At 51.1% G+C, this 24,129-nt stretch overlaps 1 long non-coding RNA gene across 1 annotated transcript; it reads right to left on the bottom strand.

Annotated features, from left to right (window-relative positions):
* Positions 1–1,290: 1,290 nt before the first annotated feature.
* LOC124990197 (uncharacterized) lies at positions 1,291–14,876 on the bottom strand. The gene is made up of 3 exons (XR_007109718.1): positions 14,827–14,876; positions 14,519–14,714; positions 1,291–1,888 (listed from the first exon to the last, which is right to left on the bottom strand). It is a non-coding gene; the product is annotated as an uncharacterized LOC124990197 (long non-coding RNA).
* Positions 14,877–24,129: the final 9,253 nt, after the last annotated feature.

Raw genomic sequence — 24,129 nt, 5'->3', positions numbered from 1 at the left:
ACTGGGGCTGCTGCGACTGCCCCCAGGGGGTCAGATGGGCTCCAAGCGGGAGCCTGTTTCCAGCCTGGCGCCTGCGTGCGGAGTCCACCGCTTGGGTGGGCAGGAGGGGTGCCCGGCGGCCCGGGCTCACTGACCATGCAGCAGGAGCGGGCAGCTGAGGACTGGCTGCACCACCCACAGGTCCCTGCCCCGGAGCCTCCCGCGGCCGGGCTGTCCCCAGGGGCCTGCTCCTGGCGTGGCTGGAGGCTTGATCAAAGCTCCCCTGACCCCCCGGAGCTCCGCCCCCCGCGCACGCTCGGCTCCCATCCCGAGACCTGTGCCAGGGCCTGTCTCCTGCCCCTCAGCTGAGACTCAGTGAGACGCCAAGGCATTGAATCCCAGCAGGGTTTCTGTCCCTGCCTGTCCCCAGCCCACGGTGCCTGTGCTACCTTCAGGCTGTCCACAGTGCCTCCTGAGCTGTCTGTGACCCTCCATTTCACACTGGGGGAAGCCGAGGCACACGAGCTTCTGAGGGGGCCCAGTCCCACCGCACCCACGGGGCCCCATCTGTGGGACTCCAAGGCCTCTCTGCACCCCGTGGCCTCTGCGAGACCACAGAGTGCCAGGGAACCAGCCGCTGCCCCTGAGCCTCCAATCCCTCCCTCCTGGAGGGCGGGGCGGGGCCTCCAGCCCATTGCACAACCGGCATGCTTCAGTCTGTTTCTTCATCTGTAAAATGGGCTTAATAATAGCAGGGCTGCTGTGAGCTGGACTAATTACCGTTTGGATGAGTTCTTTGAGATCCCCGGGATGAAAGGAGAGAGGGATGCCAAGGTCATTAACGCGCAGGCATCCGCAGGGCCCGATCCAGGATTCCCCACGTCCCCCGCTTGGCAGCCTCGGCAGAGACCGCTGACTCAGGACGTGGTTAGAGGGCAGGCGATACCCAGCGCGAGGCTTGGCGTGTGACGGCAGGGGAATGCGTCCCTGAAGTTTCCCAGGGGAACGGCACCTCCTTCCTCATGGGCAGCCTTCTCTTCCACCCGTGCACAGCCTTTGGCTGTGGCTTAGGGACGTGTGTGGAGGGGACAACAGGATGGGCTGAGGACCCATGGAGGGACTTCACTTAACATGACATTTTATTTATTTATTTTTGGTACTGGTGACTGGTGCTTAACCCCTGAGCCACATCTCCAGCCCCTTTTATTTTGAGACAGGGTCTCACTAAGCTGCTCGGGACCTTGCTGAGTTGCTGAGGCTGGCCTCCAACTTGCAATCCTCCTGCCTCAGCCTCCCGAGTTGCTAGGATTCCAGGTGTGCACCACCGTGCCTGGTGCCATGCTGTTTATTTTTAAATAGATGTTTTGTTTCAGATTAGTTTTAGATTTGCAGAAAAATCATGAAGCTTGTCTAGCTTTCCCATGGGCCTAGGCCAGCGTCCTCTATCTGTAACATGCTGACAGGCGAGACAGAGCACTCACCGCAGCGAATGGACGGATGTTTATACCTTATTATTGACTGAAAGCCTTACTGTATTACCCAGATTTCCTTAGTCTTTCCCAAATGTTCCTTTTCTCTTCCAGGTTCCCCTCCAGGACGCCACATGACACTCAGGTCATGGTGGCTCCTTAGCCTCCTCTCGTCTGTGACTTTTTCTCAGACTCTCCTTGTTTCCGACACCCTGACAGTTCCGAGGGTTGCTGATGGGACTGTGCAGCGTGTCCCTCTGTTGGGGTCAGTCTGGTGTTTCCCTCCTTTGACGAGGAAGGCCGGAGAAGGGCGCTGCCTCTCGTCACCAGGGTGCATGCTTCTCCTGGCCGACGTCGCCTGTCACCTCCTGTCCTAAGGCAGCCTTCGTCCGCAGCAGAGCATCGTTCAAGTTCATTCTCGTAACAGGAGACCAGCAAGGCTGTGGAGAAGAATAGGGTTGAATGAGTCCCTCGATCCCCGTCCTGAGATCCACCAGCACAGGGTTCCTTCTGAGCCACTCTCCTGTGCCCACTGAAAACCTAGACGAAGGGAGGAAGGGGGCGTGGTGAAGGGAACAGACAATACATCTTAAAGGACGTAGATTTTCTACAATGAGTTTGGAAATAGTGACACAGAGATGCATATTTAACAGGTGATTGAAGGAGTGGCGTCTCCGGCTTGCACACAAGACAAACGGACAACTCACTCCTGCTCGGTTCGTGCAGGATATTTCTCTCCTAGAGGAGGGAGCTGACGAGAGCATAGAAGAATCCAGAATGCACCTGGCCTTCCTTTTCTCTTCCTCCACCCGGCCCGCCCCTCCCTGTGGTTTTCTTAAGGAAAAGGAAAGGCTGGGTTGTTCAGGGTGAGCCTGCTGTTCTCAGAGGTCTGGCTCATGCCAATCAACCAACACATGGACCTGTAGACTCCTTCCTTTCCTTGCAGAGAATCTAGAATTTTCCACACAGGACCACCGTTCACAGATTCATTCATTTGGCAAAGCTTGGTGGGGGGCTTTCGCCGGGCAGACCTGTACGATCCCCTAGGTTTTGCTGAATAAGACAGACATGGCTCCATTCCCAAGCCATCTAGTGAAGGTTGACATGACCACCTTCAGATACGCACAGTTGGCTAGGTGGTAATCTCACCCTGGGAAGCCCTTCCTGCTTTCCAATGGCACATGAGACTGGAAGGACCCAACACGATTGGAGTGACCCAGCGGGTTCTGGTCTCATTTCTCCATCTTGGGTTCCTTACCAAGGAAATGGATTCATCTCTGAAAGATATCAGGCTCCTGGGGAAGAAGGGACCTTCCTCACTGACCCAAATCAGAGTAGAAATAAACCAGGCTGCCCAGCCAGCCGATGGCTCCCTTGCCCTCCAGCTTCGGGGGATGGCTCACCTCTCATGCCTAAGCAGCTTCACCAGACGGGCACTGTCCTAACTAGAGTTGAATTTCCTGGGAGTCCCCTCCCGTATCTGCAGCAGGCTATTTCACTACCCAAGTCAAAGCTTTATCGATAGGATGATATTCTGCTAGATAAGGGTGACAAAGTCCTGTGGTGAATCAGGGCCTCATGGGGATTTCCCAGAAACCAGAAGGTCACCTAGCCGGGAAGCTGAGAGGACACAGAGGCTCCAGGGAATCCCCCGCCCCCAGATCCTCGCTCTGGAAAGCCACCTGGCCCATCTATGCATTAGCAGAGTCTTCAGCTCTGAAAAGCTGGACCCCCGGGTTTATGGATTGGGAGTGTCACTCTGGGGCAGAGGCTTGTCCCTGGGTTCCATCCCCAGCCCTGAAAAAAAAATAGAGAAAGAAAGAAAATCAAACGGAAACCAAAATCAAACCCTTATTTCAAAGACTCTGTAAGAGATCAAACATTTGCAAACTGCAAAGACCTGGAATAATGTGCCGAAAAAGGGTCCCTTGGAGGATCAGGAGGAGGTGGGCAGAGCCTGGGTCATGGTCACGGTCTTAGTCCCCAGCACAGCCGAGTCTGCACGCGGCAGGTGTCAATTCCACTTGTCAAGGGAATGAATGACTGAGTGGAGACCATGGGTGAGTCAATGGATGGAGAGATGAGCGGCCACGTGGATAAAGGCAGGGGAACTGACGCGAGGTGCCTGGATACGTGCTTGGATGGGCAGACAGACGGATGCGGAGGGATCCCTTCTAGGGCGAGGCACGGAGGCTCCGGACGGAAGGCTCCCTTCTCCTGGCTGAGTTGCCATCAGAGGAAGGCATGGTCCCACACTTGGCCTCTGCCTTCCAACTGTTCTGTGGCTTCGAGCCAGCCTCTGCCTCCTGGTTTCCTTGCTCATAAAGGGCCATCATGACGCCTTCCTCAGGCTGGTGGGGCAGTGGGTGTTGAGGAAATTAATTGCGCGGTGGTTAACAGCCCTGGGATCCCCAGATGAAAGGGGCCGCCGGGTGAGCTGTTATTACCCTCGCCGCCTGGGGCTCCCCGCGCTGCTTCTGCCTGGCTCAGGGCTGCCTCCTTTCAGCCCCGCCGGGCTTCCTGGTGCCCCAGAAGCGAGGCTCGCTTGGAGAGGGAGCCTGCCCTTCCTTGCACGGGTTCTTCCCGGGATCCCTTGGCAGTGGGCTTTCAGCTGCCTCATTTCCTTCCAGGACGGCTGATGTCGCCAAGAGTCAGCCAGGCCTGCAGTAACCCGCTGCCTGAAACCCGACTCTTTCCTCGCATCCTGAAATGACAGGACAAGGGATCCTTCCAGATTGGCTATTGTGAGCGTCTCACCCCTCAGCAAGACCTGGGTTTATAACCAAAGACCAGGTGTCCACCACCCTGTGTCCAAAGAGACCCAGGATTCATTCACAACCACGACCAGGCCTCGGCCTCCGCTGTTTCCCAGAGGTGGAACCTGGATTGAAGGCCAGGGTGCATACACCTTTCCCTTCACGCATTTCTTTCTTTCTTTCTTCCTTTGGTTCTGGGGATTGAACCCAGAGGCGCTTAATTGCTGAGTCACATCCTCAGACCTTTTTATTTTTTTTATTTTGAGACAGGGTCTTGCCAAGTGGCTTAGGTCCTTGCTAAGTTGCTGAGGCTGGCCTCCAACTTGCAATCCTCCTGCCTCGGCCTCCTGAGCTGCTGGGATTACAGGTAGGCACCACCATGCCTGGCTAGTTTGTGCATTTCTGATAGAGAAAAAGGTTGGCCGGCATGGAAGGCTTGGGTTGGTGACAGTGCGCCCTTGGAAATGCTCAACCTCCCCGAGTTTGAAGCTGTTGGCAGGATTGCTGGGGATGTCGCGTGCTCCAGGGCCCAGCGGCTCCGCTCCCTGCCCCCTGCTCTTCCCCCTCTCCTTCCAAGGCTGCTCCTGGGATCTCCTGCTCCTGCAAAGAGTCTCGCTGGGTTTCTCACTGTCCCAGCCCGGCAGACACCACATTCCTGGGTCTGGAGACACGGGTGCCAGTCCCACCTCGTCCTCGCTCCCGCAGCCCATCACTGTCCGAGGGCAGGTGTCCCCGTCACTCTCCGTTCTGCCCGTCTTCCCTTTTTCTCTCTAGACAGTGGCGAGGCCTGCCTGCCATGGAAGGCAGAGGGTTTTACATGATGGAACCGCCCGATGCTGTCCCGAAGCCAGCAGGTGCCCAGGGCCCCCTGGCTCTCCCCTCAGCAGGTCCTTTGCAGATGAAGGTGGAAGCAGCTTCCGGACCCCTCCGCTCTGTTCGCTCTGCCCCCTCCTCCCCTGCACCCTCCTCCCCTGCACCCTCCTCCCCTGCACCCTTCTCCCCTGTCCCCTCCTCCCCTGACCCCTCCTCCCCTGCTCTGCCCTCTCCTCCCCTGCACCCTCCTCCCCTGCACCCTCCTCCCCTGCACCCTCCTCCCCTGCACCCTCCTCCCCTGCACCCTCCTCCCCTGCCCTGTGCCCTCCTCCCCTGCCCCCTCCTCCTCTGCTCTGCCCCCTCCTCCCCTGCCCCCTCCTCCCCTGCCCCCTCCTCCCCTGCCCTGTGCCCTCCTCCCCTGCCCCCTCCTCCTCTGCCCTGTGCCCTCCTCCCCTGCCCCCTCCTCCTCTGCCCTGCCCCCTCCTCCCCTTGCCCTGCCCCCTCCTCCCCTGCCCCCTCCTGCCCTGCCCCCTCCTCCCCTGCCCTCTCCTCTTCTCCTGCCTCCCCTCTCTTTCTCCTCCCTCTTCCTTCTCCTCTTCTCTTGGACCATTTTCTCCTCCCCTCAAGCTCTTTCTGAACTGTCTCCTGCCTCCTGCTCTGCACTCCTCCATCTCTCTGGGGGAGCCTCTTCCCTGGGCTGGGCTGGGAGCCAATCCCATGCCCATTGCTGCCACCTCTCCATCCGGGGCAGACGAACTTTGGAAGAAGAAATCCAACCTCATCCTCGAGGGGACGTGGCCATGCGTTGGGGAAGCCCCTGGATCTACTGCAGGCTGCTGGGCCACGGAGTTCTGATGGGAGGGGGACGTGGCTCTGTCCCTGACCTTCTCCATCCATCGCTCCTCTCTTGGCCGGGAACGTGGCCCCTCTGGAGGTTTGAGAACTGCCTCTGTCTCTCGCTGCAGCACTTTATCACAGAGTGATCATATCGCTCCCTTTTTCCTTTGCTTTCGGGTGCTGGGGAGGGGACCCAGGGCCCCGTGCATGCCGGGTCACCCCCTCAGACTCCTATGGCTCCTTAGTGTATTTATTAAGGGCAGAGACGGTATTCCATACATTTTTACAACTTCAGCTGGGCGTGCGTAGGGTGTGAGACCAAGTCGGAGATCAGCTGGTGTCTGCTGACTTGAGCAGAGTGGAGACATCATGTCCTCGGATGTGGGGTCTTTCTGATCCAACCCTCTTTGGTTCCCACCCCTTGCTAAGCAGATCTGATTATTCTATAGAGCCCCCTTTTCCTGGGACAGGGAAATTCCAGCCGATCAGTCGAGCAGGTGATACTCCTTCACGACTGACTCAGCTGTCCCTTCAAGCCGGTGACCCTTGACCCTGAGAACATCATCTGTCCATTTGGGCTCTGCTGCTAGTCACCTTGGGCAAGCCACTCTCCTTGTCCTGGCCAGTTCCCTTGAAGTGAAAGGCTGGACTTGGGTCCACTGCTCGGTTCTGTAAATAAAGTTTTATTGGAACACAGTCGCATGCTGATTTTGCAGAAGGGCAGAGTTAAGGAATCGCGGCAGAGACTGTACTGTTGCAAAAGCCTAGAACCTTCTCCATCTTGTCCTTGTTGGAAGAGGTGTGCTGAGTGTTGAAACAGACAGTGTAAGTCTCTTTCAGTGTGAGCATTCGTGCCGTGATGTGTAGCTGGTTCCGTCCTCCGTGTCCAAACCCACATTCTATGGAGAGAGGTGTCCCCCGTGTGGGAGTCCTGGCCCTGGGATTTCTGGATGAGACCTCAGGGGCCGGCTGCCTGGCATTGGGCAGGCGTGAAATCCATTCCAAGTGAGGTGTTGTCTTCCCCTTTCTCCTCCAGGCCTCCCCATTGCTCCTGGGAGAGAGGCCGGAGCTGGTGCTGGAACGTCAGAACGTGCTTCTCCCTGGCCCATCTCCTTAGCCTGTCCCCATGTCCGGCAGGGGTGGAACCACACCTACCTCTGCCCCACAGTACAAGTTCATGACCCCGGAGGCCACATTCCAGAATCCAGCATCCTCTGCAAATGGAATTGTTTTCCTCCAGTCATCGGAGAGCCCCACCTAACTCAGACAGACATCAGATCACTCAGAGCTTTTTCAAAATCTGTCTTTTCATGGCCGCGTATTGGTTGTGCTAGAAAACCCTGCACGTCTCCAATCAGGGATCTCGGTCCTGGGGGATGAGTGACATGATTCCTTGCCCAGACTCTGAATTCTGAAGCATATCTGGGCCCGGGGGATTGTGGACACCCCTCCCCACTTGATGGAAAGTATTTAAAGTGTACAAATTAAGTCAATTAAAAAAAAGATGTAATAATCGTAGGAGGGGGTGCTCAGATCTGGCTTCAATTGTGGAGTGGCACAGAATCATCTGGCGCTTGGGAGAGTCTGTCCCGAAGGGTATTTTCCATCCCTAATGACCCCTCCGCTCTTTTTCTTGTCCTCTCACACCACTTTGTGATCACCGAGATGTCCTTCCAAAAATGCCTCCACACTCACAGCGTCTTTCTGTGCGGTGGCCCGGGAATGAACTCATTCAACGCTCCTGACACTCTTAGGGGCCACCTTCAAGGTCACTAAGGACCTTCATGGGAAGCGATTTCTTGGAAAACCAGGGCGGGGCAGGACTCAGGCATTTGAGGGTTGTGGGTGCTGGGGACACTTAGGGGTGAAGGCCTTGGCCTCCCTCAGACTCCCCAGGAGTGGCGTGTTCTGGAAGGGCGGGTTCCGCCCTTTCCAAGGGCCATATCCCTGGCCCTAAGTAGTTCTTAAAACACCAAACAACATTAGCTCCCACAAATGAGGGAGCTTAAACCTAAACCCGATTACAGCCAAGAGTGGCGAGGCGGCCAAGGTGCTATAAAGAAATGATGTTATTATGTCCAAGGGATGCCATTAAAACTCTGTTTACAAACCCGACGTGCCAGCGAATGGGTCAGGGAAAGAATTATTAGCAACGGAGCTATTTGATCTCTTTTATGACCCAGTGAGTCATATCGCTCCATTGCTCTGGAAGGTGAATAATGAAAACCTCAAGCCTGTTGGTTTATAAACAGGCCCAGAATTCTGTGTTCTTTAACCTCAGATGCCCTCGTAAGTGTGACTTACCCTAAATCAAGTGGGACATCAGATGCCACTGGGCTTCTCTGTCCTCCCGGAGGTAATTGAAGGGGTGATTGGCGTACAGGGTGCATAAAACCCCTGTTTCGGGATGATGGATGGCCGGGGGGGAGGGGTCAGCAGGCAGGACGGGGCGACTCGCTTTGTTGACACATGTCTCGAATCTGCAGAGCAGGAGATTCCCAGCTGCCTTTGTTCAGGCTCCTGGATGCTCAGCAGCCCACGGGGAGGGTGGCTTGGGTGAGTGGTGACGCCTTCTGTCCAGCAGCCACACTTCAGCTTCCATGTCCCTCTTTGAAGGGGGGGGCACCCTGGGTTTGCCCCTGGACCTCCCCGTTACCCTGTGCAAGCCTGGGAGGGTCCGTAAGGTCTCTGGCCTCAGTTTCCACATCTGTGACGTGACGTGGGCACGGTGTCAGCCCTCGGGGCCCAGGACCACGCTAAGGTGCTTGCTCTGCGTCTTGGGGCGGCTTATTGAATCCCCACTCCAACCTGAAGAACTTTGGCAGACTCTCCACCAAGAATTTTCTCTTCGTTCGTTTAACCCTTGCAGTAACCCCATGAGGCAGAGCTGAGCTCAGAGACCCCAGGAGAGACCCTGAGTGGGGTTTGAGTCTGCGTGGCTAATTTGGCAGGAGATTCCAAGATGTGTGTGCCGAGGTGCAAGAATGGAAGGTAGCAGGCCAAGGCCTGGCTCTTGCCCTGTGTCACCGGCATCCCACTGGGGACTGCTGAAGTGTAGTCCCTGTGGGGGTCTTAGGAAGCATGCACCTGGAGTTCTCTCACTAAGGGTGATGAAGCCGGGTGGTTATGGACAGGTTTTATACCCACCATTCTGACCTCAGGGTCCACAGGAAAGCTTCTGGTGACATCACAACCCTTCGTGGAAAGTCTTTGTCCAAGTCCATTTTCTGTTGCTGTAACAAAATAACTGAGACCAGGTACTTTATAATGAATGGAAGATGATTTAGCTCATGGTTCTGCAGGTTGGGAAGTCCAAGAGCATAGCAGCAGCTTTTAGTGAGGGTCTTCTTGCTGCATGGCAACATGGCGGAGGGAAACCCCTGGTGAGATGGAAGGAGCATACAAGCTCAGGTCTACTCAGCTCTTCCTCTACTTAGAAAGCCACCAATTCCACGTGGGGGCCCCACCTTGGTGATTTTGTCTCATCCCATTTACCTCCTAAAGGCCCCCGCCTCCCAATACCATTGCTATGTGAGTTTGGGGGTTCAAGTTTCCAACGCATGAGCCTCTGGGGAGACACATTCAAGCCCCTGCCTCATTAATATCCCATCTCACATAGTAAGTACCCCGAGTCGAGAGGAGTGAGCTGACTTTGTTCCCTCATCCAGTTAGCGACTCAGCCATGACTGCGTCTTGCCGGACACGGACTTCGGAGTCAGGGTCAGCCTTGCGTGGGGATCCCTTTTGCCTGTTGAGGATCTCAAAGTCACTCCGAATCAGACCAGCACCCCGGGCCTCGAACTATAAGCCCAGGGAGAAGGTGGGCGCTTCCTCATTTCAGTTACTTAAGGCCCTCCTCCTGGCCGATGGTGGAGGCCGGCAGTGGAGGCCCCCCTTGGTGGAGGCCGGGCTGGGGTGTCCACCCTCTGAAGGGGCTAAGAGGCTCTCCCCACAGGGCATGGTCTCGTCTTAAGCCGCTCCCTCCAGCCCTTAGACGCCACCTGCCTCGGCTCTTTACGTCCACCATCTCTGTGGGGACCAGGCCGTCCTTGCTGTTATTTGGGGCACATCAAAAATCATGAACCTTTGAGTCAGAGCTGGTGTCGAAGGCTGTCATTCGGGGTCCTGATATGGACACGTGGAGGCTTCAGGCGGGCCGGGACCTCGTGCCCTGCCTCTCCTCTGCCCCTCCAAGGCCCCCTGCCAGGGGAGCCCTGGGACTCACTCGCACCCTGGCTGGGAGGGCGGACGCAGCGTTAAGAAACCGCAGGGCGCTTCACAGGCCTTGGCGTGCTGAGGTTTCCTGGTCTCTGCCGGGCCCTGCCCGGTGCTGTTCCCGAAGCCATTTGTCACAGTGACCACGGCTCACATCACACCCGAGTCAGCCTGCCGCCCCGCAGGGCCAGCAGCCCGGCCGTCTTCAGGCAAAGCCAGAACAAACAGGCAGCCTGCGGGCGCTGGAGAACGGCCCCCCGCTTCCTGCAGAGACAGCCCGTGATGATAGCGATGAGGACGTCGGGGTCCAGGGACGCCAAGAAACCCAAAGGCACCTTCCAAGCCCTGGACGAGGAGGCGAGGCCGGGCTGGGACAGAGCTGTGCCTGGTGACCTTGGGCAATGGCCACCTTCTCGCTGGGCCTCATCTGTTTTCTTTTGGGTAAAATGGAAACGTTGGAATAAAAAGTTTCCAATGTGCTTTGCGTTAGTTTGCTAGGGCTGCCGCAGTAACGTGCCACCAGCTGGGTGGCCTTAAAGCAGCCAACGTCTCCTCTCTCTCTCACGGTTCTGGAGGATCAAGTCAGCAGGGCCAGGCTCCCTCCGGTCTTGGAGTAGAGGCCCCTCTTGACCCTTCCCGCCTGCAGCCGCCGCCAGCCGCCTTTGGTATTCCTCGGCTGCGAGATGCGTCCTCCCGGTCTCCGCCTTGGTCCCCATGTGATGCCATCCCCGGGTCCCTGTGTGTCCCCCCCTCTCTGTCTTACAGGGATTGCCCGTCACATTGCAGTAGAGCAGACCCTTCTCCAGTGTGACCTCGTCTTTTGAAAGCTGCACAGACCCTTTCCCCAAATTAGGTCACAGGCCCGGGGGGCAGGCGGGGCTGCTCACCCCACAACGGGTCTTGCTGAATGCTCTGCCACTGAATAGGCTCAGGGGTTTTCATGCTGGAATTTGAGACCAGAGGCGCCAGGGACTGGCTCTAGCAGAGAAGACTCTGGGGGAACAAGAGCAGGGACCATGATTCTCGGCAGCCAGACCGTGATTCACGTTGGAGAGGCGGGGAAGCAACAGGGGGTTAACCCGCCAGCAGCCTGAGATACCCCTGCTCACTGCTCCTCCGTTCCCTGGCTGCTGCAGTGACTGGGCAGCTTGTTTGCCCATAACTGGAGTTTCCGATTGGTGTTGGTGAATATGTTGAGAGATATCGGGACCCATGAAAGCTGAGACCAGGCCGGGTGAGCCCACTGTCCCAGCATGCTGGCCACACAGCAGGTCATGAAGCCACGAGCACAGGGAGGTTTGTTAGCTCACTGATGTGTTACCAGTGCCTAGCACAGGCCGTTAGAGATGGGAGCACATAGTAGATGCTCAATAAATGTTTGTTGAACGAATACGTAAAATCTCTGACACAGCTGACAACCAACATAAGCAGAGGAAGCCTCGAGAAAGAATCTGCCTGCACCAAAATACCTTTTGGAAAGGTCGAGAGCCTTTTTATGTTGTGTCCCTTCGGCGAAGAAATAGCCATCTCATACTCTGGGTTGTATCCAAGACTTTTATGTCCTGTAGCTACTTTTATTACCTCCATTTTCCAGCTGAGACTGACAGAGGACCTAAATCCTTACTCAAAGGCTTTTAGGAAATAGAGACTAGAAGGCTGATGATACCTTCTTCCATCCCATACTCTAAGACAACCATGAAATTTCCCCCTTAGTCTCCAGTCCTAAGCAAAATCACATTTTGCTTTGCATGATTATGTAAGTCTTATCTGTTGCCCACTCTAGACTGGGGGCTCTGTATTGGTCAGACACCTAAATTCATTTGTCACTCAGACAGGATCCTAATGGCAGTCATCCTCCAAGATGGTCCTCAGTGAACGATGCCCTGTGCAAGTCCCACCCCTCACTGAATAGCTCTGACCTGGGTAACCAATGGGGTATTGCAAAAACAATGATGGACAGCATCTGAGGCTAGGTCATAAAAACGCTGCAACTTCCACCCGCCTTCTCTTGGGTGACTTACTCTGAGGGGGCCAGCTACCACCTGGGATGGACTCTTGAGTAGCTTTATGGAGAGGTCCATGCAGGGGACAGCGGATACCTCCTGCCCACAGCCATGTGAGCTGCCTTGGAAGTTGATCCTCCAGCACCTGTTGAGCCTTCAGATGAGACCACCGCCTCAGGCAGCATCTTGACGGCCACCTCACAAATAATCTTGCAGCATGACCCCTCACCCAGCCACTTCCTAATTACTGATCCCCCAAAATGAGTTCATCAATTTTTTTTAAAATAAATGTTTGTTTTTGTTTTAAGCCACTAGGTTCTGAGTTAATTTGTTAAGGAGCCACGAAGAATAAATACTATGTGCAGTTTATATTTCTGAAATGACTAAGGAAAGCAATGAATCAGTGGAGCTGATCCGCCAGAGACAGAGTGGTTGACTTGAGGCAAATACTATCTGGTCTCCCTGAGCCTTGGTTTCCCTATGTGTAAAATGGAGGTGACGATCAGAGCCACCTCAAAGGGGGGCCACAAGAGTTCAGGGGCAAAGACAGGCAAAGGTACTCTACATTGTGCTTGGCTGGGTCACGCTGAAACCATCCAACTGGAAGAAACAGTCGGAAGGGCAGCGTCACGCATGGCTGGCTGGATGCCAGCCCTGGGGTGTGGCACGTGATAAACTCCTTGGAAGTGATAGTCACTGTGGTCACCGTCAAAGGCTAATTGCCCCAGCGTCTGCCTGGAGAAGCTCCCAGCCAAGTGGGCACAGGCAAGCAGACTGCCACGCTCTGCTGTGACGAGGAGCAGGTAAAGGGGCAACACAGGGAGAAGAAAGTACATATCACTGCAGAAGACAGAAGTTTCTAGAAGTCACCAACCTTGCCAGTCCCAGTCCCAGCTTCAGCTGAAGAGTTGATGCCTGTTTCCTCTGTTCCACTCACCTGGGAAGCTAAGACATCAGTCCCGAACCGATCAAAGACCTAACCCCCTGCTCGCGTGCTCTGTGACACTCGACAGGTTACTTAGCCTCTCTGTGTCTCAGTTTCCTCATCTGTAAAGTTGCAGTTTTAACCTCGTCATGAACCCTTAAACAAGACGGTCCTTGTTCCTGAGTTGGACACGAATCAGAGCTTCGTAAATGTCGTGTGGTCACCGTGGGTTCAGCTTTTATTATTTGAGATGCTGAATTCTCGCTCTTCTTCCCCAGAGACTCTGCTCTCATGGGAAAGGTGGCTCCCTGCGAGAGGGCTCTGGCTTCTCCTTCCCACACAACCCCTTTGCCGGCCCCGTTTGGACTTCAAAGAGAAACCCGCCAGGAAGCTCCAAGTTCAGCGGGAGAAAGATGGGAGCCTGCTTCAAGGGTTGCTGAGCAGCTGTTTGATGTCACACCAGGGTGGCCAAGGCTTCGGGACGGGCCTGTTTACGCCTTGCAGATAACATCTCGAGTGGACTGCGGGGAGGGACAGGAGGACCCTCAGGGTCAGCCCACACCTTTGTAGTTGTTTGGATATCGATTCTAACGCATCTGGGGCGAGGGCGCCGGGCGGCTGATGGGTTTGAAGATACCCTGTAGATTCACTTGGAAGCTTTGGGCTGGAGGGTCGTAAATCTCTGAGCAGAGCGAGAGAAACTCGGCCTTCATTTTGCTGCTGAAGAGAGAGTTCAGCGGCTCCTCATTAATAACCCGCCTTGCTGAGGTCCCTTTAGAAGGTGCCAGCAGCTCTCTCCACCTTTACTAACGTGCTGGTGAAGAGGAACATGAGATGGAGCTTTCTGGCTAATTGGGATGGGCGTGAGAGGCTAATGGGATTGCAGGAAACATGGATTTTGGTTTTTTTTTGTTTTCAATTTTTAGAATTTGATCTAATGAGGTGCACAAGAGTGCAGATAGCATTTATATAGTTTGATAGATCAGAAAACAAGGATTTTGTGGGCAAAGATATTTTGGGAAAGAATGATTAAAAAAAAAGAAAAGAAAGAAAGCAATGATTTTCTTAATTATAAGATTTCCCAGATTCCACCGTATGCTCCTGTGGGTTTTGATTCTTTCTTCCCTGAGAAGGAGCTAGTAAACACACATCTGCTCACGTTTGGGGGCCACCAAGTCTCAGTTCATGGAGCTTGTGTGAGATGAACCTTAGTAGGGACACACCTCAGTGCAGGTTACCTCAAAAATAAAGTGCACAAAGTACCTGGTGCACATGGCGCCCAGGAAGTATTGGCAAAGGTACAGATGATCACGCTACTCTGTGGGGAGGGGCTTGGACTCCAGACTCACCCCAAGTCTCCAGATCTGTGATTCTAGTTCTAATGTCAACCCCCACATGGTGGGGAGTCTTGTGACCTTGGAGGAAATGAGGGGGAAAAAAGTAGAAAGCACACACCCCAGAACGGTTTCCTTAGGAATTTAAACTGAATTCCTAACAAGCAGCAAAGGTGACCTTACCTACCTTTTCTCTTGCTCTCTCATGAGATCAAATAAACAGTCAAATCACACCCAAGGAACACCCTGGGCACATGTCCAGCATTTGGAGCAAACGGGCTGTCCGGAACAGGTGGTGTCCTCCAGCAGAACCGGGCTGGACCAGCATCTGACCCAGGACACGCACCAGGTCTTGTCCCGGGAGAAGCACCTGGTCTTCTTTACTGTCCAACACAAACAAGAGATGACCAGGTCACCCTCGTGCTCGATATGTGGCGCTGAGTCACCTAGGTTAGTATTTTTCTTGGAGAGTCAGGTCCTTCCTCGTCTACTTACCGATTCTAGGTTTTGTCGGAAGACATGATCACACGGCTGCTTGCTTAACCAGAGGCACCCGGACATCTTGGACCTCCAAATCCAGAGGTCAGCTCCTGCTCCAGGGAGTGACCTGGGGCCAATCCCTACCGCTCATTTCTAGATGCAGCTCTGCATGGTGACAGTCTCGTCCACACTCTGAGTGCCTGTCACCCGCAGCTCCTCTGCACCCTCTCTCTTCTCCATAATAAAACAGCCATGTAATCAGACCCTGGAATGTGTCTCTGCGTGATGAATAAACTCTAGCAGCTTGGTTTATTAGCTGTTTCCATGGGAGAGCTCTTGAGGCCAAACAGATATTTACAAATATTCAGAAAGAGAGTACTGTGTTGCTACCAGGGCTGTCTCAGCTGCCTGGAGATAAAGAACTGTGCTTTTCCTCCTCCTCCTCTGCTCCTCTTCAGTTAGATCATCATCTTATAAGTAGAAGGTCCTCAGGAGAAATTCCTCACTGCCCTGAGGAGTTCAGGACCTGAAGGCTGGAGGAGGTTCGCTGGAGTGATCAGTAGTGGACCTGGAGAGTCCTCAGAGGATGGAGACCAGGGTATTCATTCTTTCCACACATGTATCTTGAATCTCCAGTTATACAAGATGTTATAGTTGGCACTGGAGTGGCAACCTTGGTCTGTCGAGGTCCAGACAGAAAACAGACATCAGCAAAGGTCCTTTAAGCAGAGAGAATTCAACGCAGGAGATTGAATCCACAGCGAGCAAAGAGTGAGGAGCAGACAGCAGAAGGGAAGCCCCTAAGTCAAAGGACAGAAAGAGGAGCTCTCTTGCCAGAGCCTGGGTGCCAGGGTCCTCAAGTGTAGCTGAGACTCCACAGCAGCTGTTGCTAAGGCCAAGGCCAGACAAGCTGGTGGAGTGGGAAATACCCTGGCGGCTCCCTCCAGTTTCCCACTGCTACCTCCCCTTGGCTGAGTCTACCGGAAGGTGAAGAGTCCAGTGAACTGGAGTCCCTGGGATTCGGAGGAGCCCAGAGTGGTGAAGGTGTCTGAGGCCAAGCGGGCACACAGCGGGCACAGACGGCAGAGGGAGAGGTATAGTCTTTGCTCTTTTGGAAAGAGGTAGGTGCCAACCATGGCCTGGCCCTGCCGGAGCCCTTGATACCCAGCTCCCAAACCAAATTGGCCCCTAAAGGGTGAGAGATGGAGGTTTTCCACTTTTTTTTTTTTTTTTTCATGTGAAAATTTGGGAATTTGCCAAGAGGAAAACGAGTTCCCGTTGCAGAATTAAATTGACGTAGTGGACGGGCACAGGCCTGGGTGAGCGAGTTTCCAACGGCATCACTTGAGGGTTACATCCCCAGCTGACCCCGGCAGCCAGGGGTCTTGCGGCCCTGAGAACCCCTTTCCCTGAAATAACGGCGGACGTTCGTGATGTCCTTCAGGCGTGCGGGCCTGGTTCTGACCTCTTTCCACACATTGTTTTGTGAGATTTCACGTTGATTCCACGTGGTGGCACGGTTATCATGCCCAGTGTGTCGACAGGTCAGCAATCCAACAGGGAGATGGGTTCCATGATCCTCACTTACCCTCTGGCCTGCACGTGGTAGAGGTGGATTTGGAGACAACCTGAGCTCAGAACCCATTTTCCCATTTTTTTTTTTGCGGTGCTGGGGATCGAACCCAGGACCTTGTGCTTGCGAGGCAGACTCTCTACCAACTGAGCTATATCCCAGCCCCTTTTCCCATATTTTTAAGCTGGTGCATCATAGCTTCACATGCTGGTGGGATTCATTGTTACATATCCACACGTGCACAGACGGTGACCATAGGATTTGGCTGACGTCTTTCCCCAGTATTGCCCCTGTTCCTCCCCTTCCGCCTCTGCCTGGTCCCTTTCCTCTGATCTCCTTCTGATTTTCATAAGAAATGTCCCCCCGCTATTTTTGTTATTTTTCCTCTCTAACTTCCACATATGAGAGAAAATATGCCTTGACCTTCTGCGTTTGGCTTCTTTCACTTAACATAAAGTTCTCAGGTTCTATCCATTTTACTGCCGATGACAAAATCTCATTGTTCTTTATGACTGAATAAAGTGCCGTCGTGTATCTATATCATATTTTTTTTTGTCCGTTCTTCCCCTGACGGGCACCTGGGCTGCAGAACCTGTATTTTTAGCCATTCTGGATTCTGCTTTCCATTTCTTCATCTTGCATATGGAACTTCCCTCCCAAAGGTATATTCAGATCTGTGGCAGATAAGAGGACAATGACCCTATTTGAGGTACAGTAGAGTTCTTCTACTAGAAGAGCAACCCCTAATAACTGTTCCTTAAACAAGGTAGACACTTACTTCTCTTGCATATCAGGACTGTACTATCTTGATGCTCAGCATCTTGGAATTTTCAGGGGCTCAAACGTCCCTCTTTTTCTTCATCTTCTTTTCTATGCTTCGTTGACATTGTTCTAGGTATTTCACCACCAAATCTGTATGGGAATGGAAAGAGGAAAAAGAAGGTAGTATAGAAAATTTGCTTCATACCATCAGAAGAGAGTTGAAAGACAAATCCACATAGATCCAGTCATCTGATCCTTTGCAAAGGTACCCTAAACATACGTTGGAGAAAAGACAGCCTTTTAAACCACTGTTCCTGGGAAAACTGGATATTCACAGATAGAAGAATGAAACTAGTGAACTATCTCTCACCCTGTACAGAAATAAAATTGAAGTAGACCCAGGAATAAGATGAGGAACCCTGCTAGAAGACAGTCTATGGTCAAGACTTGATGCCACACACACTGACTTCCTGAGTGAGACCCCTAAAGCTCAAGAAATGAAACTGAGAATCAATAGTAAGTGAGATGGTATCAAATTAGAAAGGTTCTGGGCAGCAGAGGGAAGGAGAGCGTGAAGAGAGGCCTAAAGACTTTGCATATTCAGAGGTGATAGAGATGCACCCTGGGGTGGACGTGAGCATCACGTCAGCGTGAAGACATGAAAGCAACGTGCTTTTTTGGGTTAAATCTCTCTTTATGTGTTGTTACATTCAATTTCCCTGCATTTGAAGGTTTTTGCATCTGCAGTCAACTCTCATATATTATATATACCATGAATGTATGTGTGTGAAAAATCTAGTCTGTCATATAATTTTGTCCGTAGTAGTATATGGTACATAGAATAGTTTATAAGATTTGTAGTTAAAATTTATTAACATTTATTTGCCACATTTTAATTATTTAATTTTAGAGTTTCCGTCTCTCTACTTCCATCCAGTACATTTTCTTTGATGGTGTCCATATTTTTTCCACTAACAGCCTTAGCAAATAAATCATATTTAAAATGAAAGAATGGGGAAAATCTTTGCCAGCTACTCTTATGACAGAGGATTAACATCCAGAATAAATCAAGAACGTAAAAAACTCAATAAGAATAAAACCCGACTTGTAAATAGACAAATAAACTAAACAGATCTTTCTCAAAAGAAGAAGTACAAATGGTCAGAAAATACATGAAAAACATGTTCGACATTCTTAGCAATCAGGGAAGTGCAAATCAAAATGACTTCAAATAGCAATAAATGCTGGTGAGGATGTGGAGCAAAGGACCCTCATATATTGCTGGTGGGACTTCGAGTTAGTACAGCTACTTTGGAAAGCAGTATGGAGATTCCTCCAAAGACCCAGAATGGTATCACCATATGACCCAGCTATCCCACTCTTTGGTATTTATCCTAAAGAACTAGAATCAGTACACTATTGTGATACGTGCCCGCCCTTGTTTATAGCAGCATAATTCACAATAGCCAAGTTATGGAACCTGCCTAGTTGTCTGTCTACAGATGAATGGATAAAGAAAATGTGAAATACACACGATGAAGTTGTACTCAGCCATAAAGAACAAAATTATGGCATTTTCTGGTAAATGGATGGAACTGGAGAACATCATGCTGAGTGAAATAAGCCAGACTCAGAAAGCTAAGGGTCCAATATTTTCTCTAATATGTGAAGGTTAGAGTGTGTAAGAGAGAAAAAAAAAAAGGATTAAGACAATTTATTTCCACAAAATAAAGAGAGAGCAACAGAGTAGAAGAAGGGAAAGACAAAGGAGGGAGGAGATGAGGGTCTGGGGAGATACTGGGGAATGAAATTTACCAAATGATGGTATGTCCATGTGTGAATATACCACAATAAATCACACACATACACACATAGAATGCACTAATTAAAAATAATAATAATAGGAGATCAGTGAAGCAGAACAATTGGATCAGGGGAGGGGAATGAGATTGACCAAATTACATTATGTGCGTGTCTGAATATACCATAATGAATCCCGCTATCATGGATAATTATAATGCACCAGTAAAAGTAATAATAATTAAATGAAAAAGAAAATCCCTTCACTCTAAGGGCATGATTTGGAAATCACACACTCCTCTCTGTCCCCTTGAGCAGAACTCAATCCCGTACTCCCGCTAGCTGCAAGGGAGCCTGGGAAAGAGAAGCCCGGTTAAATTCCACCACTCTATGAATCCCATGGCAAAGAGGCTGACTTCCGGGGGAAACTTCTGGTTCTACTTCAAGATCCTTCCTTTATATTTCATGTGCTGATTGAAAAGCTTCTCCACCCCTCATTTCCTTGAATGTTCAAATCTCCCTCTTGGGGTAATTTCGTCTTCAATTTGTACCTCCAGCAGCTGAGGATGAAAGAGGTGAAATGATTTGCTCCAGGTCACCAAGGGAGTCAATCCAGTGGGGCTGGCCTTGGAGTGGGTGCTAACTTTAAGTGGCCACTCAACTATGACTTCTTTTTTAATGTTGTAAATGGGTTACTTAGCTTCTAGATATAACTTAATTATCGTGTTTGAGGTGGATCATAAAGTCTCACGTCCTGGGGCTCCCTTGCAACCTTTGTTTAATCTCAGCGCTTTTAACTCTTAGTGTTAACAGGCGCAACTTAAGAACAGACCGATCACCACTGAGAAGTCCAAATTTGAGAGTCTTTATTAAGCCGGCCAACTGACTGTCTCACACAATGTCCCCAAAAATGGCTATTAGGAAAACAGCCCCGACCACAGGGTTGTAGGGGTTCTTATACCAAAAATCACATCAATCATAAGTGTCTGTTGCTATGATTCGATATTACAAACTAACATCATGAGATCATCGACAGAGGGGAAAGTGGGTCAAAATGACCCTTACCTAGGTGCAAACTAAAGAATGGTTACTAACATCCACACAATCATCGTTTACATGGTACATTGTTTAGGAGCAATAGGGATCAAAAGAGAGCAATTTTTCTTTATATAGGAATTATCATTCTGTATTGTTAAACATGTCACACTAAGTAACTGATGATGGGCACAGAGGCGGGGTGTTCCCATGGGAGAAGCTTATTTCCTACGTAACATGGAGTCTCAGAGCAAAATGGAGTCTATTTAGTCATTTCCCTTAGAGTCTGGCCTAGAACATTCTCATGGAGCCAGATCTGTCAGCCCAACACATTAGGAATTATTTTTATGAATATTACCCAATTTTTGACCTGAGCAGAATCCCAGAAGTCTAAACTCAATAATTCATGTGCACCAATGTAAAGTAAGTTGGAGGACTTGCGTGTCCGGAGGGTCAGTCGAGAAATCCTTGTTCGTCTATACAGAAACCTCATGACCTTAGCCAATCCCAGCTGCCTTCCAACTACCATCCATATGTGCATTTGAGAATCACGTTTCCAACCCAAGAACTGCCTTCAAGCCGCACCAGAGTCTCAGGATCGAGAATTCGTTCTCTGAGCCCACGTGGTACAGAGCAGCGTTAGGAGACCAGACGTCCTGATAGGTGGACAGCTGCCAACCGACCCACCTCCTGTACAGGTATCCCCACCCGGACACCCCTCCCCACTAACAGGAGGGTCACTGCCCCACCGGGCAGAGACGGCTCTCCTGGATCCTTCCTCTCAGGTGGCCGGTGGGGTGTCTGAGAGTACGGTGCAAATTTTATGCAAACGGACAGCAAAGGGCTGCTGCAAAATCTTGCCAAAGATGAAGCGTTTTATAAAGTGGTTGGAAGTTTTTCTGGAGAGTGAGTCTAATTATAGGCAGAGCATCTGACGAATGGCAAAGCGGGAGCATCCGACCAACTGACAGGACAGGTGCTTCAAACGAGGATGATTTGTGTATTCAAGGGTGAGGCGAGGCCTTGAGGGGAGCCGATGGAGCCCCTGGGATGCCTGAAAAATTATCCTCCTTGCGATCCTGCTGCACAAAGTCACACGCGAAGGGAATGTGTCATATTACCGTGTGGTATGATTCATACAAGCATATGTTCTTGGAAAACGTGCCAGAACTTGATTCAAGCTCTGTTCCTTCTAAGAATGAGAACCTCGTGGACATGAGCACTGACCTGTGGGGAGAGATGATAAAATGAGGTGCTTTTATAATTTTCGGTTTGAAGAATTTGCAAACCCCTCGGGTCCCTTGAGTGTTTTACGGGATTGTGAAGTTTCTTGACCGTTCCTTCTTCCGAGTTGGGGATGGAGGTCTCCACCTGCCTGGTGGCCTCTCGGCTTTTGCAGGTGGCAAGGGGTTGCCGTGCAAAGGAATATGTGATGGCAGGACATGAAGTCTTGGCAGCCTTTCTGGGCCCTAGAGTAGTGGTATCGCTGCTACTGCTGGCGATAACAAAGGCAAGAACAGCAGACCTTAAGTGGGTCTTTGTTATATTCTGGGCACTCTGCCAAATGCTACATGGGTTGTGTCATCCGGGCCTCTGATAACCCTATAAAGTAAGTCCAATTTTACCCCCTAATTAGCAGCTGAAGATAGTAAGGCTTAGGAAAGTTAAGCATTTTGCCACTCAGGTTCCATACTTAGTCATTAGACTAAAATCCTCTCTTTCTTAAAAATTGTAATAAGAACATTTAACGTGAGATCTGCCCTTTTCACAAATGTCTCAGGCACAGTGCACACTCTTGTCGACTCTGGGCACCAGGCTGTAGAGCGGATCTCTAGAACGCGCTAGGCTTCCCCGACTAAAAGTCCCTGCCCGCTGAGTGGCCCGCTCATGTCCCTCTCCCCTCGGCTCCCGGGACCACCATCTGCTCCCTGCCCGCGCCAGCTGGGCTATTTGGACTTCTCACGAAAGTGCAGTCAGGGTCTGTCTTTCCCAGCCGGGTTTATTTTAGGCTGCATCTTCCAGATTAATAAAAGAACAGCAGTGAGAAAGCAAATGGCAGCATCTCCCTCCTTCATGGTGGAATCATATTGTACCTGTGTCGCAATATGCACGGGTTTCTTTAGCCTGAATCCCCTTGTGATGATTTCAAGTGGATCAAACGTAGAAATGAATCGGGAGCCAATGAGGGATCACGTCTCAACTTGCCCCCAGTTCCAACGCCTTGAGGTGGTGACTTTCCTGACTGGCCCTCAGTTGTTCCCAGCTGCTCTGGGAAGAGTCCTGTCCATCTTGAAGGGTTGTCGTGAAGATTAAATCAGATAATGCATGCAAAGCACCCCGCAAACTGACTGGCCCGTGGGACCTGGGGATGCACGGGAGCTCTGATTGTTATAATAATAATTATGATATTACACTGGGATGGAGTGAGCTTGATGGGTCCCTCCAATGGGTCGATTGGAAGCGACCCAGGGTGACCACTGCGAAAACTGACTTATGCCCAGTTAATTCACTTCCTAAAATGAATAAAGCGTGGCCTCCATTAACAAGGCTTCAGCAAGCACCAAGAACCCCACCGTGATGTTTGGATGGTGGGTCCAGCCTGTGAGAGCAGAATCAAAGTTTACGGTCAGGAGTTATATTGTGCTGGCTGTGCTACCTTGGGCTAGTCACTTCACCTCTCTGAACTTCACTTTATCTATGAATCGGGTTAATTGTTCATTCCTGTAGCAGTGAGTCATGTGGGGTCTGATATAGAAAAACAGAAGCAAAATCCTTTGTATTTTGCAAAACACAGGTTGTGTATGTCATCACTGTGAGCAAGACTTGGGAGAGGTAGTGGGGTAGGGAAATGCTGCTTGGTTTCGTCATGAAAGCGTAAGAAGAAAAAATATCAAAATGGTTCTGACCTCGGGGCCAAAAGACCAGAAGAGTCAGCTCTCGTGTGTCCTAAACAGTTTCATCCAGGTTTAATATCCTAGGAATGTAGGGTTTGGAAACTATAGAGACCTTGTTCTAAATGGAGGTGTCCATGTTCCATATAGATGCTCCCAACATTTTAGATCCAAAGTGACCAAAATTCTTAAAGATTATCCATTAATCTTTATCTCATGTTAATCTTTATCTCATGATAAGATTAATAGCAACAAGCCCAGTCTGGTGACACGTGCCTGTCATCCCAGCTGCTAGAGAGGCTAGGGCAGAAAGAACACAAGTTCAAGGTCAGTCCCTGCAAGTTAGTGAGACCCTGTCTCAAAATAAACATCAAAAAAGACCTAGGGATGGGCTCAGTGGTAGTGTTTGAATATGCAGGAGGTCTGGGTCGAATTGCCAGTACTGCAGGGAAATGCGACCATTCTCTAGCCACTGAGATCCCCCCACCATGAGCTGGTCTTTATTGAGCACTTACTATGTTCCAGGTGCACTTCCATACGATCCTAATCCTGAGCACATGGGTTCTGCCAATGAGGAAACCGAGGCTTCGGAGAAGCGGGATTACTTATCCAAGATCACAGGACCTCGGCACTGCAGAGACAGGATCCCAACAAAGAGAAGTCACAGGGCTGGCTCCAGGGTCCACTCCTCATGATCCATCGGCCTACTTGTCTTCCTACAGCCTCACCAAAAAGTGCTTTGTGAAATTGTGGGTTTCCCCCAATTTAATAAGTTCAAGGGAGGATGGAAAACGGCATCTCCCCTGGTTTTGATGGGCACGTCCTTTTTGATGAATGACGCTGAAGGAACATTAGGATTTTTCTTTATGAATTCTGATTATGTCTTTTTGATCCTTTTTTCTATTGAGTGGTTGGCTTTTTTATTTCTGGGAAGTTTTTACATATGATGAAAATTGTCATTGTGTTTGAGAGAGAGGTGGCTCATCTCTCTCCAACTTTCTTGTCATGTGCCTTAGTTTGGGGGTGGATTTTAAAAAGTGTTTTCTATCTTAGGTAAGAATTCAAAATGAGTTATGTCACCTGGAGAGGCTGGGCCTGGGTGTGTCGGGGGAGACAAACTCTGTCCACTTAAGTAAGAGCTCCATCTCGGACTTCCCACAGCTCGGAATTTTTATCATAATTTTTTATTTTTAATTCGTACCTGATGGGATTTGCTAAGGACTTGTGAATGCGTACAATGTAACAATAAAACGCACT

Source organism: Sciurus carolinensis, chromosome 8 (genome assembly GCF_902686445.1).
Source record: "Sciurus carolinensis chromosome 8, mSciCar1.2, whole genome shotgun sequence".
Classification (NCBI taxonomy): domain Eukaryota; kingdom Metazoa; phylum Chordata; class Mammalia; order Rodentia; family Sciuridae; genus Sciurus; species Sciurus carolinensis.
This window is presented reverse-complemented; position numbering and strand designations above follow the sequence as displayed.